This window comes from Triturus cristatus, chromosome 3_2, assembly GCF_964204655.1.
Source record: "Triturus cristatus chromosome 3_2, aTriCri1.1, whole genome shotgun sequence".
Taxonomy (NCBI): Eukaryota; Metazoa; Chordata; class Amphibia; order Caudata; family Salamandridae; genus Triturus; species Triturus cristatus.
This window is the reverse complement of record NC_140584.1, coordinates 349,832,232-349,849,626: the sequence shown is the minus strand read 5'-3', so window position 1 is coordinate 349,849,626 and position 17,395 is coordinate 349,832,232. Positions and strand designations below refer to the sequence as shown.

At 42.1% G+C, this 17,395-nt stretch overlaps 1 long non-coding RNA gene across 3 annotated transcripts in view; it reads left to right on the top strand.

The window, feature by feature from the left end:
- LOC146857355 (uncharacterized) overlaps nucleotides 1–17,395 on the top strand; it is a 68,542-nt gene that overhangs the window by 40,303 nt on the left and 10,844 nt on the right. For all 3 annotated transcript variants that reach the window (XR_014979893.1, XR_014979894.1, XR_014979895.1), the window contains exon 3: nucleotides 10,880–10,980. This is a non-coding gene — a long non-coding RNA (uncharacterized LOC146857355). The remainder of the gene's footprint in view (nucleotides 1–10,879; nucleotides 10,981–17,395) is intronic.

The window sequence follows — 17,395 nt, the reverse complement described above, 5'->3', positions numbered from 1 at the left end:
TGTGCCAACAGGCCTCTGCATTTGGGGCCAGTAAAAGTGGGTGACAAGCCTGTGATAGGTCTTGTTGCACCCCAAATGTCCTGCCAAAGGCATGTCATGAGCCAGACCCAGTAGGAAGGTCCTGCAGCATGTGGGTACTACCAGCACACGGGCTGCCCTGGGCTCAGCAGCCTCAGGTTCCCAATAAATCAAATGTGATCCAGACAGATCAACTGCTGCCTAGACCAGGCAGCAGTTGATCCGTCCGGATCACATTTGATTTATTGGGAGAATGGTCTCCTTTACAGTGAGCCTGAGGCTGCTGAGCTGTCACAAACCAACAAGAGAAGGGCATTCCATTTGTGCATTGCAGACCTCCTTCCTGGAGGGACCTCCTTCCTGCTGCCTATGGGTCAACTTAGCCATTATATATAATGGGGTAACCCAAGAGAAAAGTCCACAGACCTGGGTATTGATTGGCAAAGAAAGACAGTTGGTCCAAGACCAATTTAAGCATACAATTAAATTGTTATGCACTCTTAATTCAAAAAACACATCATGAATACATGTCATATGCATATAGTCATACAGTTCAGACACTCTTCAGCATGAAAAGTATATATGCACACTCTCAATAGATACACAGGCACTAAATCAAATTGAAGTTAGAGGAACTGTTTTATTCACATGTTCTCCTCACATGAACAAATCGATATATTCAATACAAAAGAGGTTGCTCCAACAGAAGGAGAAGAGAAGAGGGAAAAGAAGGTGTGCTCATGTGTAGTGCAGATATAGTAGAATAGAAGGGGTTCAGAATCACATCCAAAGTAGAGTTCAATTACAATAATTTTTACAATATACAAACTGGCTAGGGTATACAGTCAGCCTAGTTTCTTGTCAGGGCCTACCCCTTATGGGTCGTTTCAAGTATTGTTCATATTTCTCTCAAAATGGTGGACAGAGAAACATCATTTGTGAAATGGATGGGGTAGGTATGATGACGGTGCAGGCCCACTGGGGGAAACAAATGTTGACGTTTCGACCCTTGTGCATCTAGGGTCATTCGATACCTCTGCTCTCTAGTCTTCCTCAGGACAGGGGGAGGGAGGGGCAACCTATGTAGGGTGTAATTGGGTATGGTCTGGTCACTGCCCCCAAATGGTGGGTAGTCCGTCCATAATACTTTGACGGTGTCACATAAACAATAAATGTAGGCTGTTAGCTCCTTAATTAAGGGTGACCTGAATCGCGAGAGGTCAATCTCGTTTTGCCAAAAAGGAGCCGCCCGCATAGACCGTGTCTTTCATTTCAGGAGACAAGAACGTAGGTTCCTGCATGGTATGGAGCTGCCATGGGACTGCCACACCTCCTGCCTGCCAGACTACTTAAAAGTCATAATCTGGCAGGTGGGCGGCGGCGACCTTTGGTATAGCCGTGGCACGGTGGTTTGTACCGCTGCGCCACAGCTCCACCAAAATGAATAATCGGCCCTTAGTTTTGTCGGGTTAGCGAGCTGAAAACAGAGTGTGGTGGCGCAATACTTATAATAATTTGAAGGTGGAGGATAAATTATAAATGAAAGCTATAATTATAACTTTAGAATTTCTTATGCTTGTTTAGTTTAACCTTGGTTTGTAAAATAGAAAAAAATCCTAACTATAACTAAGGTGTAACCTTTGGTTTTGTCATTGAATTACAATGTTTCTTTGCTAATTTTTAACAAAAGGTGTTTAGAATCTTATTGTTCAGTGTCATCGTTATGTGGAGTGTCGTACAGTACAGTGGAGGCGAGTGTTGTAAAGTCCATTGTCGTAGAGTGGAGTATTATAGAGTGGAATAGAGTGGAGTAGAGTAGAGTGGACTTGGGTAGTGTGCAGTGTACTAAAGTGTATAGTGTAGTGCCATGGTGTCTCATCTAGTGGAGTCAAGTTTCGTAGAGTGGAGCAACGAGTTGTACAGTGGACTGGCATGTCGTACAGTAGTGTAGGGTGTCGTAGACTGTCATAGAGTGGAGTAGAGTCTTTTAGAGTGGAGGAGGGTGACGTAGAGTTTCTTAGTGTGGAGAATTGTCCACTGTAGTGTCATACAGTACAGTGGAGGAGAGTGTTGTAGAATGGAGTGCCATGCCATATAGTGGAGTGGCATATCATAAAGAGGAGTGGAGTGGCGTCTCATTGAGTGTTATGCAGAGTAGTACAGTGGTGTAATGTGGATGGGCATAGAGTGGAGTAGAGTATTGTAGAGTGGAGTTGCATACAGGGGAGTAGAGTGTCAGACAATGGAGCGGCGTAGGATGGAGTGTGGTAAAGAGGTGTAGAGTGGGATAAAGTGTAGTAGAGTGGAGTATAGTTGAGTGGAGTACACTGGAGTGGGGTAGCGTAGAGTGGAGTAAAGTGTCAGAGAGTGAAATGGCGTGCTGCAGACTATAGTGGCGTGGAATGCAGTAGCGTGGAGTGGTGTAGCATACAGTCAATTGAAGTGTCTTAAATTGGAATACTGTGTTGTACAGTAGATTGTAGTGGGGTGTTGTACAGTATTGGAAAGTGTTGTAGGCAACAATAGAGTGACATACAGTCTAGTAGAGTGTTGTACGATGGAGTGGTATACAGTACAGCATAGTGTTGTAGAGTGTGGTAAAGTGGTTTGGCATTCAGTGTCTTAGTGTAAAATGGCATATAGTGGTGTAGAGTTGACTGGCATAGAGTGGAGTAGTGAAGTGGAGTGGAGTACTGTGTCATAGAGTACAGTAGAGTAAAGTGGGCTGCACTGACATACAAAGAGTTGCATATAGGATTGTATAGTGGACTAGAGTTTGGTAAAGTGACATAGGACCCGATTCACAGAACTAACTTAAGACAAAATCCTAAACTTACTACCATTTTCGGTATTCACAGAAGTTAGGAGTCCTAACTTTAGGACTCCTAAATGCCTTCTGGCATTGTTCTCAGTTCTCAGTTTAGGAGTCCTAAAGTTAGGACTCCTAACTTTACTACTACTAAACTCAGAAAAATCCTAATTTTAAGGCTTTCGGTATTCACAGAAGGCATTTAGGAGTCCTAACTTTACTACTACTAAACTGAGAAAAATCCTAATTTTAAGGCTTTCGGTATTCACAGAAGGCATTTAGGAGTCCTAAAGTTAGGAGTCCTAACTTTACTACTACTAAATTGAGAAAAATCCCAATTTTAAGACTTTCGGTATTCACAGAAGGCATTTAGGAGTCCTAAAGTTAGGCGTCCTAACTATACTACTACTAAACGGAGAAAAATCCTAATTTTAAGACTTTCGGTATTCACAGGCATTTAGGAGTCCTAAAGTTAGGACTCCTAACTTCTGTGAATACCGAAATGAGTAAGTGCCTTCTGTGAATACCAAAATGAGTAAGTGCCTTCTGTGAATACCAAAATGGTAGTAAGTTTAGGATTTTGTCTTAAGTTAGTTCTGTGAATCGGTCCCAGTGAGTGGACTAGAGTGTTGTACAGACGCATACAATAAAGTACAATGTTTTACATTTGAGTTTAGGGAAATAGATTGGAGCAAATTGGCAGAAAGTAGAAGGCAGAGTGGTGCAGTGTTGTAGAGTGGTGTTGCATAGAGTACAGTAGTGTGTTAAATAGTATAGCTGCATAGAGTGGATTGGTGTACAGTAGGATAGAGTGAGGTCAAATCTCACACACTGGGGTAGAGTCGAGTGGATTGGCATAACGCAGTGTGGAGTAAAGTATAATAGAGTGTATTGATGTGTCGTAGAGTAGAATGGCATGGAGTGGAGTGTTATGGTGTAGCATATGTAGTAAACGTTTATAAATTGGAGTGAGGTCTCATCCAGTAGAGTGGAGCGCTGTGTCATAGAGTATATAAAAGTGTTGTATAGTGGAATAGAGTGTTGTTGTTGTACAATGAAGTGTATGTGCATAGAGTGGAGTATAGAGTTGAATAGTGGAGTGTAAGGGGATAGCTTGGAGTAGAGTGTCGTAGAGTGCCATAAAGTGTCATAGACTTTTAGAGAGTGGAGTTATATAGAGTGGAGGAGAGTGTCATACAGTTGAGCGGGTTAGAGTGGCATGTCATACATGGTAGTAGCATAGAGTTGATTACCATACCGTGGAGTAGCACTCAGTGTAATTGTGTACAGTGAAATACTTTACGAAAGAGTGTAGAAGAGTGGAGTGGAATAGAGTGGAATAGCATAGAGTAGAGCGGTGTACAGTGGAGTGGCATAGAGCAGAGCAGGGTTTAGTGGATTAGTATAGAGTGGAGTGACGTACATTGAAGTGGCATAGCGTACAGTTGAGTAAACTGTTATAAATGTGAGTGGTATCTCATACAGTAGAGTGGAATGCTGTATTGTACAGTATTGGAAACTGTTGTAGAGTGGAGTACATTGTGGTACAATAGAGTGTGCGGACATTTAGTCTTGTACAGATTTGCTCAGTGGAGTGTACGAGGATAGAGTGAAGAAGAGTCTTGCAGAGTGGCATAGAGTGTAGTAGAGTTTTGTAGAGGGGAGTTATATAGAGTGAAGGAGAGTACACTAGAGTGCCGTAGAGAGGAGTGGCATGCAGTGGAGTAGTGTAGAGTGATGTGAAGTGAAGGAGAGTGCAATAGCATACAGCGAATTAGTAAACAGTTGAGTAGCATAAAGTGGAATAGTGTTGACAGGAATGGCAGACAGTGGAGTGGCGTATAGGGGAGAGGTGTACAGTGGAGTGGCATACAGTGTCATAGCATACAGTGGAGTGGCATACAGTGGAGTGGGGTAGACTCGAAGGACATACATTGGTGTAGGGTAGAGTATAGTAGCATACAGTGGAGGGGTTTACAGTGGAATGATGTCCAATGCAATAGCATATAATGGTGTGGCATATATTGCAGTGGGGGAAAGTTACATACCATACAGTAGAGTTGCAAAGATTGAAGTTGATTACAGTGTAATAGCACAGATTGGAGTACAGTTGAGTGGTGTGAACTGGAATAGAATACAGTGGAGTGGCATACATTGGAGTGGAGTAGAGTGGAATAGCATACAGTGGAGTGGTGAAGAGTGGAGTGGCATCCAATGGACCACCGTAGAAAGGAGTGGCGTAGAGTGGTGTGGCATGCACTAGAATGGCGTAGAGTGGAATAGCGTAATGTGAAGTAGCATACAGTGGAATAGCGTAGTAGGGAGTAGCATAGAGTGGAGTGGTGTAGAGTGGAATAGCATATAGAGAAGTAGCGTACAGTGCAGCGGCATATACTAAAGTGGAGTAGAGTGTAATAGCATAGAGTGGACTGGCGTACATTGGATTGGCGTCCAAAGAAATAGCATAGAATGAAGTGGATTCAAGTGGATTGCCATACACTGGAGTAGCGTAAAGTGGCGTAGCATAGAGTGGAGTGGCGTACAGTGAAATTGCGTACACTGGAGTATTGAACAGTGGAGTGACATACAGTGGAATAACGTACAGTGGAGAGGAATGGCATATAGTAGAATAGTGGATAATAGAGTAGGGTCCAGTGGAGTGGTGTACAGCGGAGTGGAATAGACTGAAGTGGTATAGTGTGGAGGTGCATACAGTGTAAGAGTGTGGAGTGGAGTGGCATACAGTGGAGTTGTGTACAGTGTATTAGTCTAGAGTGGAGTGGCGTAGAGTGAAGTCTCGTACAGTGGAGAGGCATAGAGTGGAGTGGAGTGGGGTAGTGTGGTGGAATCTAGTATAGTGGAGTGGCGTTGAGTGGAGTAGCGCAAAGTGGTGTACACTGGAGTGGGGCATACTGTAATACAGTAGAGTGGAGTGCTGAATAGTGTTGGGGCATACAGTGGAGTGGCATACAGATGTATGTGAAATTTAGCAGTGAATTGAGCTACCATGCATTTCTTCAGATGTATCAATCAACGCAGGGCCATGCATAATGGCCTTGCACTGCTTTGTAAATCTGGTTGGTATTTTACCAATTCAAAGCTGGAATACTGTGCCTGGAGTGGTAAAAGGCTTTTGTCATTTTACAGCTCGGCATGGATGGCACAGTGCAAATACTATGCTTAAAGATTTAGATAGAAAAGCCGACATTTGAGGTGAGCAAATATAGAGTGTCGCCGGTGTTGTAGGGTGCTCTAAACATGAGCAGCTCTGCACCCAAAGTTGGGAACTACTCAGAGTTCTCTGCTTCTTTGTTGCATAATTTATGCGCCACTCTATGCCTGAAAGTGTATATATACCGCCAGTAGGTATAGATAGATATGTATGCAGTTGCCAGTAGGTAGTTGTAGGTAGGACCATGTTTCCATAGGAAAAGCGTTTCTTGACTTGCCTATTTCTTTGGAGCTGTTTGACAAATCTTCATGACATTTAAAAAAAAATAGTGCCCCGCTGATTCTAGTTGTGCTTGGAAAGTTTACGGGTGATCCGTCAAACAGGTGATGAGAAAAAGGGGGTGCGGGTTCATAAGAAGTGTGTTTCCCATGTCAATTCCCATAGGGATTTTGAAAAGGATTACACCCCCTACTGCTGGATGGAATTACATCAAATTTGGCACAAAGCTAGCTCTTGGTCCAGAAAGCGTGCTTTTTGTTATTTGGTGTAAATCTCTTCAGTGGTTTTAGAGTTATTTGAAGAAAAACAAATTTGTATATCAAGAGGCGTGAACCGCTCACGACGCCTACGCTGAGCTTCATGAACTCACACAGCAGGAGCAGTGTTGTGATTGGCTGCCTACAACCTGTGTAGAAAGTTGCTCTGCCATTTTATAAAGTGAGATACGGTCATGGAGGATGGAATTAATGGATAATAAGTATAGAAGGGGTCAGGGTAGAGGTACCCTAACTCAGTTGGTGCATAGTAGGGGTCTCTGAAGGATTCCTTATGACTATCAAAATAACCCAAACTGTTTTTTGCATGTGGTTGGAGTTGCGGACCCATTACAACACTGAGTCCCATGTAGCATCGTGGGGGAGTGGTGAACCTTGCTGAAATAAAAGAATATATACATTCACACGCTCACTCACACACAGACCCAGTTAGAGACTCACACATCCAGTCAGAAACCCATTCAGACACTCATCCTTCCAATGACAGACCCACTCAGACACTCATGCCTGAGATGGCCAGCCAAACAAACATGAGCACTTAGAAAGTGCACAAGTACTCCTATTGCACCCGCCCATGCCCGTCCCTCCATGTACAAGCTGGCAAACGAAAAATAAAATGATGTAGAGCATGTGCTAGGCAGTGGGGCGACGGATTTGCGCCTTTGCAGAGGAGCCACCACTAGCACTGGGATGCAAGATTGATACAGAGAAGAGCAAGAGTCCCACATATTCAAGAAATAGATGTCACGTAGGCATCAGCATCGCAAGCACCTTTTTTTTTTTTTTGCAGGTGTATATAGAGCAAACTTGACAGAAGGTATTGGAGCGCTTTACTTGCGCACTGGTTACATTACATATGGACACATTAATTTTTGATAGGCATGGGGAGATTAAGTGATTAGCCCAGAATCACGGGATGTTGAGCCGACGCCAAGGCTCGAACCTGGTTCCCCAGTTCCAAAGTCGGCGGCTCTGGCCATTAGGCCACATCCTGACCTCATCCTCTTGGGCAGGGACAGTGTACCCTTCAGTCATGTGTACAGGTACAGGTCTGTCAGAAAAAGGGCGAGCTTACCTAGGCTACAGAATATTCCAAGACTCGGCAGCTGCAGCAGCAGTGCAAGCATTTTCACACATGCACAACACCAACTGAACAAGAACACACAATGCAGACCTCTCTACCAGATGCAGAACACACGCAGATCTGAATGGCAGCTGTACTGGGCTCATTCACTCAGAGGACAAAGTCAGTATGGTCAGCAGCATAATTAGATAAGTTTTCACAACAAGCAGAAAATGGAGGGCACATGCTGCAGTATTGCAGACATTATTTATACACAGAAACAGTATAGGAATGCATTAGTAGTGGAAGTGTACCTACTGGTAGAGGACGGCAGGAGTAGTGCAAGCTTCCCTCCTATAAAGGCACAGTATGGGTAGCAGTGAGACAAGATTATCTCTCACACAAAACAGATACAGAAAAAGGGGTAATGCAAGCTTCCGCCGTGCAGAGAACGAGTCTATCAAGTGCAATAGTAGTGCAAGCTTCTCGCATGAACAGAACAAGCACAGAAAGGGCAGCAGTGGTGCAAGATTTCCTTCTATACAGAAAAGGTGTGCCATGGGTGGCATTAGTGCATGTTGCCAGGGCACCTACATTGGAGAAAGCAGAAATGCAAACGTCACTTAGTGACAACAATAAATGTTTAGAATGGTAGTGCGTGGCGTGGCTTGGTGGCCGACGGAGATGGCGGCGCTTCACTGAGGCTCCTGATCCGGTGCGGAGGGAACGCGCTAACAGCATGCCCAGCGGGTCGCTCTCTGGCCGTGCTGCACCATGAACGGACGCTCCTGCAAACGGGGAATGCTTCGTGACCTCATGTAGCGGCATTTTGCAACTTTTGGAAGGTAACGCGGCTGGGGTCTTCTATGAGGCGGCCGCCGCCATTTTGGCAACCGGAGCCTGCCGCTCATCGCTACATAGTATTCAGTCACAAGACTTCCTGAACTACAAAACCAGAAGTCACTTTTCAGTCTTTGCAATATTATCTATGAACATCTGATCAGAGGAAAATAACCCAACCTTCATATAGAAAGTGAATTCGGACTTTTGACTGCTTTGTGTGGCGCTTCCTCTTCAGTCAAATGGCACCTGGTAGCAGATGGTCTTCTGCTTTGTAGCACAGTGCTCTTCAAGTCTCAGCACCTTGGACTGGCCAAATGCAAGTAGAACAGTGATTTCTAATGGACTGACCGGAGAGAGGGTAGCATTGTGTAGTAACATAGGGCACATTAAATGCTCTGCTTGTATTTGTTTTTAAGAGCATTTTGTACAGAAGTAGCTTGGCACCCGACGGAGTTGGCAGCGCTTCACTGAGGCTCCCGGACTGGCGGCGGCCGCCATTTTGTCGACCGGTGCCTGCCGCGAGAGCTATCTTCCGATGTAGCATTGGCCAGTGCTGGTCCCACATTTCAGTCTCAGGACTTTATAACACTCCCTGGATATGAGGGCTATTTTTACATCCCTTTTATCTTACCAAGGTTCTTTAAGGTCTCAAAGTGCCTCTATTACTTATCCCTTAGCCTTCCATTTGCCATGAGGGCATGTACTCCCAGCCTCCATTTTAAGAGTCATGCACACATTTGACCTCCTGCAGCCATGATAAAGTACTGTGCGCCTAACCTAATGCTTACTCAAGACACTTTTTTTTTCAGAAGCCTTTCTCTGATGTTATTGACGCATTGGTGAAGCAATGTTACATCGGTCAACATATTATTATTTTACTGTCTTTTCCCTCCTTCTCCAAACCGGAACGTAAACGCTTTTTGCTTGCCTACACGTTTACATTGCTGTACGTCTTAGTCCTTTAATATTTAGGTGCGAGTCTGGTGGTGGTGTAGTAGTCCAGTTTTACCTCACCTCTATATAGAGGTTGGGGAGGTGTGGTTCCAGGCGCCTTTCTTTCTTTCACTTTTAATTTAGTGTCATTTCTGCAGCATATAACAGAGTAGTATTGGCTTACCTACATTACTTTGAGTAATTGTGTAGGAACCATTCTTTTGTTGAGGGACGCTCTCTTGCTTCTTGGCTCTGTTTTGATTTGGCTCACAGCGTATCCTCAAGCAACTTAGCTGCATACTTTATAGTGCGGTCTAAGTGAATTCATCTTACATGGGAAGAACAAAAGGCGCTAGCTCTGCTATTTCAAAACCTAAACACATCTTTATCAAAAACTCTAAAGTCTTCTCAGCATTTTCTGACTTGGAGAGTCTGGGTCTCCTTGCGTTGGACCAGTGCGGTACGGATATGGATCCTATGCAACCACCTACAGGGAAATCTAATACGAAAAGGTTAAAAAAGGAGCCTCCATCTCCGCCAAAATCAACTTCTCCAGTAACAATGGAACTTTTATTACAGGAGATCAGGGCCCTTAGGCCGTTCATGGAGGAAACAAACACAAAGTTACAATCTTTATCTGATAATTGGTCACAACTTGATGCTAGACTCTCAACTGTGGAACAGAGTGTTTCCTCTTTTCAGGATACCACAACTTGCGTTACCTCTTTAAAGTCTCAAATGTCAACTGTTCAAAAACAGGTTGAGGACCTTGAAAATCGAAACAGGAGAAATAATCTACGCATATACAATTTAGCAGAGGGGGTCGAAGGTTCAGATCCGATCGCCTTCTTCCAGTCATTCCTGCCTAAGATTCTTCATTTGCCAGAAGACACCAGGCTGAACATATAACGTGCTCAAAGGCTAGGCCGTGCTCCCAACAGCGCGATGTCTATACAGAAGCCGAGAGGAGTTATCTTATATTTCTTGGAGTATACAGATTTGTTAAAAGTTCTAGCTGCTGCTAATGCCCGCCAAAAGATCACCTGGTCTGGTGCCACAATATTTGTTGCATGGGATTACTCCAGGGCTACTGCGTTAAGACGTAAAGCCTTTCTCGATATGAGACCAACTCTTCGGTCAATGGGCGCCAGATACGGCCTATTTCACCCATGCTTGTTCAAAGTAACTTACAATAATAATACCATTTCATATGATGATCTAGTACATCTTCGAAGTTTCATCAAGGCGCACAGCACAGATTCCATGGACTCCTCAGGATCATCTTCCTCACATGGAACTTAATTTATTTCAGTCTGCTACTTGGGTTGTCATTTCTCGTGTTGTTTATCATATCTATGCCACTATATGTTTCTACATTCTAGTCACATCCTAGTTATTACTATGTAGCATTGCAAGTTTTTGTTTACGCTTAGCATATAAATTAGAGTTAATCTCTTCATCTCATTTCTTTTTGTTTCTATCGCCAGATTTATGTTGTGGCGTGTCCCCTCCAAGGTCCGGTCCGGTCCTCGTTGGATGTTTCATCCGCTCCATGTTGTCCCACTTCTCACTCTTTCTCTCCCTCACTGTAAGTATGTCTTTCGTTTTGTCTTTTGTTTTTTTGTCTTGTTTCGCACATGATCTCTTTTTTTGCTGCTGGTGTCCTATATATTTTCATCCACTTTTTTTCTCTTTCTTACCCCTACACTCTCTCCTTTCTCATTTCATTATTCAGCATTTTTTTTTCCCTTCTTACACATGCCTCATCGTCTCATCACTTTCATGCTTTACTTTTGATCAACTTTATCTTTTTTCTCCTGGTCAATATTCTCCATACCGTACATCTCTTTCCTATTTACCTTTCTGTTATTTTTCCAAATCTCGTCATTCTTTCTCAATAATCCACAATGTTGTTGTAACGAATCAGATGTCTCCCTTAGAGTTTTTGCCGTATTTCATTTTTGATTACTCATGTCATTGAAGCTTATTTCATGGAACTTTAGGGGTCTAAACTCACCTATCAAAAGACAAAGAGTCCTTACTCACTTAGTTAAACTAAATGCTGACTTGGTGTTTTTACAAGAGACTCATCTAACAGATACTGAATCATTAAAATTAAAAAGAGGGTGGGTAGGGAATGTCTTCTCATCTCCAGGAGATGGGAAACGCAATGGTGTAATGATACTTTGTCGCAAGTCACTTCCACTTTCACTCCAGTCCCAAGAATCGGACAGTGACGGTAGATGGGTATCTGTCAAACTGTTATTAAAGGATGTTCTGGTTTCTCTTCTTAACGTTTATGCCCCCACATGTGGTGAACCCTCTTTTTGGTCCACATTAGCCAAACAGGTTGCACACTCAATGGAAGACAATTTTATATTAGCAGGTGACTGTAATCAGGTTTTTGACCCTTTTATAGACAGGAACTCTAGATTTCAATTTGTTCCTAACAAACCGCATAAATCCTTTGTTCATGCAATAAGCCAACACAAACTTCTGGATGCTTGGCGGTTGTGTAATCCAACTACCAGGGAATATACTTTTTACTCCCCTACCCACCATACCCAGTCCAGAATTGATTACATTTTTGTTTCCCACCACATATCACAAACACTAACACATGCAGATATTGGTCCTATTTTAATTTCAGACCATGCTCCTGTTTCAGTTGGTATTGATATTTTGCCCAAATCCTTGCTCCCTAAAAGATGGCGATTCAATAACGCTCTTCTTTCAAACCCAGATTTTTCCACTTCTTTTACTAGTTTTTCTAACGAATATTTTGAATTGAATCATACGGAACATATCCCATTTTCAACCATATGGGATGCTTACAAAGTTTCAGCGAGAAACTTCATCATCGGTTTTGTTGCTAAACATCGTAGATCTAGCCGTTTACAGACTAAAAATCTTCTTCAAGCCATCAAGAAGCTAGAGCACTCCTATCATACCTCACACTCAAAAGATTGCCTCACAGCTCTTATAAACGCTAAGATGCAATTTAACAAAAAGTCGACTGATAATGCCTCACTATACCCGTTAAAATCCAGTGCTAAGTTCTCCTTTATTCCAATCCCCGAGCTGCAGTTTGCGCCAATGGTTTGGTCTCCTCTTTTTTTAATTTAGGTAGAGGAGTCCGTCAAGGATGCATCTTATCTCCCTTTTTGTTTAATTTGGCTTCAGAACCTTTCCTCTCCAAACTTCGCCAGAACTCACATACACATGGCTTCAAGACGACCAACTCTCATATTAAACTTGCAGCTTATGCTGATGACATTTTGCTTTTCATCTCCGATCCAAATGAATCAATTCCTGCCTTTTTAGCTGAAATCCAAGAGTACTCCCTTATTTCTGGCTATAAGCTAAATAATGACAAATGCAAAATTTTGCCGTTAACTAAATACACTTTTAAACCGGACTACAGCTCCTCTAATTATACATGGAGCTCAAATCATATTAAATATCTAGGACTTTATATCACTTCTAGCATTTCTAATACAGTAGGACTATGTTTGAATAAATGTATTCAAAAGCTTGTAGACCTCACCACTAAATGGCATCCTCTTTACCTTTCATGGTGGGGGCGCTTGGACACTATTAAAATGATGTGGACGCCCATAGTTCTATATACTATATATAATATACCACTCCCAAATCCTGTTAGACTATTACATAAAATCAATTCAATTCTCTCCTCCTTCTTGTGGAATAACAAAAAACATAGAATGTCTTTGCAAAGGCTAATGCGCCCTAAAGACAAAGGCGGAGTCCATTTTCCAGATTTTAGAACATATCAGAAAGCGTTTCTCCTACGCCAGGCATCCTTTTGGCTGCTTGAGCCTACGGATGATCGCCCCTTGTGGACTTTAGTTGAAATTCTCTTCTTATCTCCCTTTTCCTTCCAAGAATATCTCTCCTTTTCAAATAAACCGCAGTCCCTCTCCACCCCCATAATTAAGTTTACTTCTAAACTTCTTAGGCCATCATCTCCTCCTCAACGACACACTATAGACTCCTTTCTCAATTCTACTATTTGGCATAATAAGAACCTGCTCATTCGTAATAAAACTTTTTATTGGAAAACTTGGAGACAGAATGGATTACTTTGGGTTCACCAGTTATTTTCCCAATCAGTTTTTCTACCCTTTTCTTCACTCAGCCAAATGTTTAACTTGCCCACTTCATTTATTACTAAATATAGTCTTTTAAAAGAAGCCGTAATGACCACTTACACTCAATTATCAAATGCCCCTGCTATGCCGAATAACGCTGACTCCCTCTCACACTTATATACCATATTACAAAATTCACCCAAAGCTTCCACTATCTATAATTTTCTACAACGCACAGCCATCACCAGGCAGAAATCCACAATTGAAGTAGCGTGGGAGCATGATTTTCAAGCCTCTTGGTCAATCCCTTTATGGAGGAATTTATGGATTAAAATACGTAAATCTTCTAGAGCAGCAAATTTAACGCAAACACTGTTGCTTATAATAGACTTTTATTATCACCATACATATTAAGCAAAAGTTTTTCAAATGTTTCTGATGTATGCTGGACATGTTTATCTCCAGAAGCCGATTTGTTTCACATGTTGTTTTCTTGTGATTTTGTTTGCAATTTTTGGAAACAAGTTTGGACTCAAATCAATTTAATTTTTGATTCCTAGTTTCCTTTTTCCTTTACCAATGTCTTCTTAGGGAGCCTCTCGCCTGTGTGGGAAAACATGACGTTTAATGTTAAAGTTAGAGACCTGTTATTAGCTGTCGCTTTCCAGCAAATTACTATAAACTGGAAAGACTTTACAAATATTTCTTAGAGAGCTTGGTGGTATAATGTTTGCCATAACCACAGGTTAGATACTGCTTTTGTTTATCCTCTAACAATGGCGACAAAACGTTTTGACTTATGGTCACCTGTTACAAGGTTTCTTGATGTAAGTGCTCAAAGGTTTTCTCAGCCACATCCATTACAACAAGAAGTTCCCAAACCTCCCTGATCCCCTAAATGTTCCTACTTTTTCCTATATTTCACTAGTCTTCAGATTGTAGATGTTATTTGTATCTTTTTATTGTCATTTATGAGTCTGATTCGTATTCTTATAAATACGTTTATGCTGGATATTTTATGATGAGGTTATTAAGATGTACTTCGTATTGACACCTTTGTATTACTCAATAAAGCTTTCTTGAACTTAGAATGGTAGTGCATTCCAAGTGTTCCTGACCATGCACTTTCCACCAACCAACCCCAAAAAGATGCTACAGTTACCACAATCTGCACACTTTCTTTAACCAATATTTTTTTGCATTTTTCAAAATGATGTAGATAGCACTGGTGCTGTAGCCTGGGGGCCCTGAGGTGGAAAGGGCACACTGCATCAATTTCTCTTAGGAGCCATGTGCTCTACTAAGGTACAGCATGGCCATGTCAATGTACATCCTTTCCACTCCACAGTTCCCTTTTTCAGTTTCAGGAATGCTGCAGAGATAGGTGGAAGCTGACTGTACTTATAGACTTACCACATTCACACTGATTAAATGACTTGTGCATATCCTATAGCCGCAAAGATAGATAGGGTCAAAGAGCAGAGGAGCTAGAGATGGAAGACAGACTTAAGACCCACAACAATACCAATGTTATTTATGGGATGGTACAGAACTGGATAGGCCTTGCAAAGTGTACCCCTGCAACTCTTTTCAATAAGGCTTCTACTTATTTTCTAATAGAAGTCATAGGGGCATATTTACAAGTCCTATCGCCAACTGAGTGTCACTTTTTTTGACAGTCTGGTGGTATGGAGGCATTTCCCATATTTACAAGGTGGTGCTTAGCCACTTAACGTATGCCCCTTTCCGCTGCAGTCCTCTGCTGCAAAGGGACAATGGATGTTGCAGTGGGCGTTCCACTGCAGCACCCAGTGCTTTTTGATGCTGCCCCAGATTTTCAAGGCTGGACAGCGCCAAAAGCTACGGCCAGGGAATACCTGTTCTTAGAATGGCGATACGAGGAGAAATTGTTAATTTCCCTTTTTTTTTGTTGCTCTCTCTATATGTGCTGCATTCGCAAATCACCATGATTGATTGTTTATGTGCATGAAGGTGTTCCTTCCTGCATATAAGCAATCGCCCCTACAGTGCAGGCACATTTGGTAGGCAGCTTTTTTACTGCTAGGGGAAGCACAAATTTAGCATAACACCACTCTCCAACATTTCTCTGTAAATATGCCCCATGGTTTCATAATTATTTATGAATCAAGCACCATAGGTCCAAATAAGGCTTTTCTATTTACTTAAAAAAAATACAAGTAGTCGGGAGGACAGCTTGTAGATGAAAACATAGAGTGACCATCATTGGCGAGTCAATAGGTATACTTTTAATAAAACTGTTGCATAATTGTTTAGTGACAAAATATAACCAACACTCCATGTTGTAGAAACAAATTATGGCAGTGGTCCTTAACCTTGTGACTTCTATGATTTGAACCGACCTCAAAAAATACATTAAACTACAGAATAAAGTATATATCAAACAATATATAAATTATAAAATGTTTTCTTTACGCAAACAAATATACAATAACAAAATACAAATTTGAATAGAAAGGACGGAAATTGAAAAAAAAATTATGTTTGCTTCTAAAGGATAAACCAATATGCTAGATTGTCTTTTTTGCTCCTAATGCATTCTATATTTTTATTGGCGTACACTATCAATTGAGGCCACGAAAAACCAATACTACTGTTTGCTGGGCTTGCACTGCTCACTTGAATCAAGCTAAGGATACTGACTTAAGTTTTAGCCTCCAAGTTCAAATTCTATCAAACATTCAGCACATTCTAAAATGTTCTAAATAGTGGTAGACCGTCTAAGAAGCCATTGCCCGCACCCAGGGAGCGTTCACCACAGGTTAAAATCATTGGATTATTTGATTTAATTTAGCTAAAAATGGCTCCGAGCTGATCATATTACACTTAGTAGTATACAACATTATTTTCATGAAGTTGTTTTTCCTATAATCAGGATTGACATAATTTTACCCCCAGCTGTGCGCGTTGTTCTATTTTAGGTTTTTTCTTCTTCTGTGATGGATGGAATGTAACGCATTGTGGTAACGTCTAGTTACCAGTGGTAGTATTTCTGCTGCGCACTGTAGAATGTGTCATGCTTCAATACTTTGGCCATACTTTTCTGTATTCTTCAGTACTATCTTCTCATCAGAGAGAAAGTGCCTTTCTTTTCCGTATTTCCGTTGTTTTACCATACACCGTGCATAGACAGAGGAATGCAGTGGGTAATTTGTAAAGAAAGAAGTGGGGGCTCTCGTCATGAGTCAGCTTGCGCCAGCCAATTTCTCCTGTCAGTGTCGCCTAAAACAGAACCAACAGCTAACTATGAAAGTGGGGAGAGGAAATAGCATAATGGCCAGAGCTGCAGGCTTCCCTGCTGGAGAGCCAGGTCCGGGTCTCGGGGTTGGCTCAACATCCTGTGATTCTGGGCATATCACTCAATCTCCCTGTAAATGAATTTGCCCTTAACGGGTGCTCATGTCAGGCACCAGTGTTGATGATTAAGTGCTGGTGCTGAGCACCGGGAACCACCATCTCAAATTAAGTCCTGGAGGAATGAGGAGCATGACAATTAATGTCTTAGATCGATTCCCGGTTGCGTCCAGAATAGAAGACGGAATGAAATGGTATTCTTGTGGATTGTTTGTCAGGAAATCCCAGAGTTTAGTACAGTAAAGCGCTTTCCGCCCTTGCAAGTTAGTCATGGAAGGAGAAAGAACGGTACCTGAGATATCTGTGAGATTACATTGTGGGGCATATTCTCAAGGAGCTACGCCAAGTTAACGGCACTTTATCACAGCCAAAGTCGCAACAAATGTATCACCCAATTCACAAGCTGGTGCTAACATCCCATAGCAGCAGTTTACCTGCGATAGCAGCCACAAAAAACATCGTCACAGATGACCCCCGCAACTATCGCTAATGAGATGC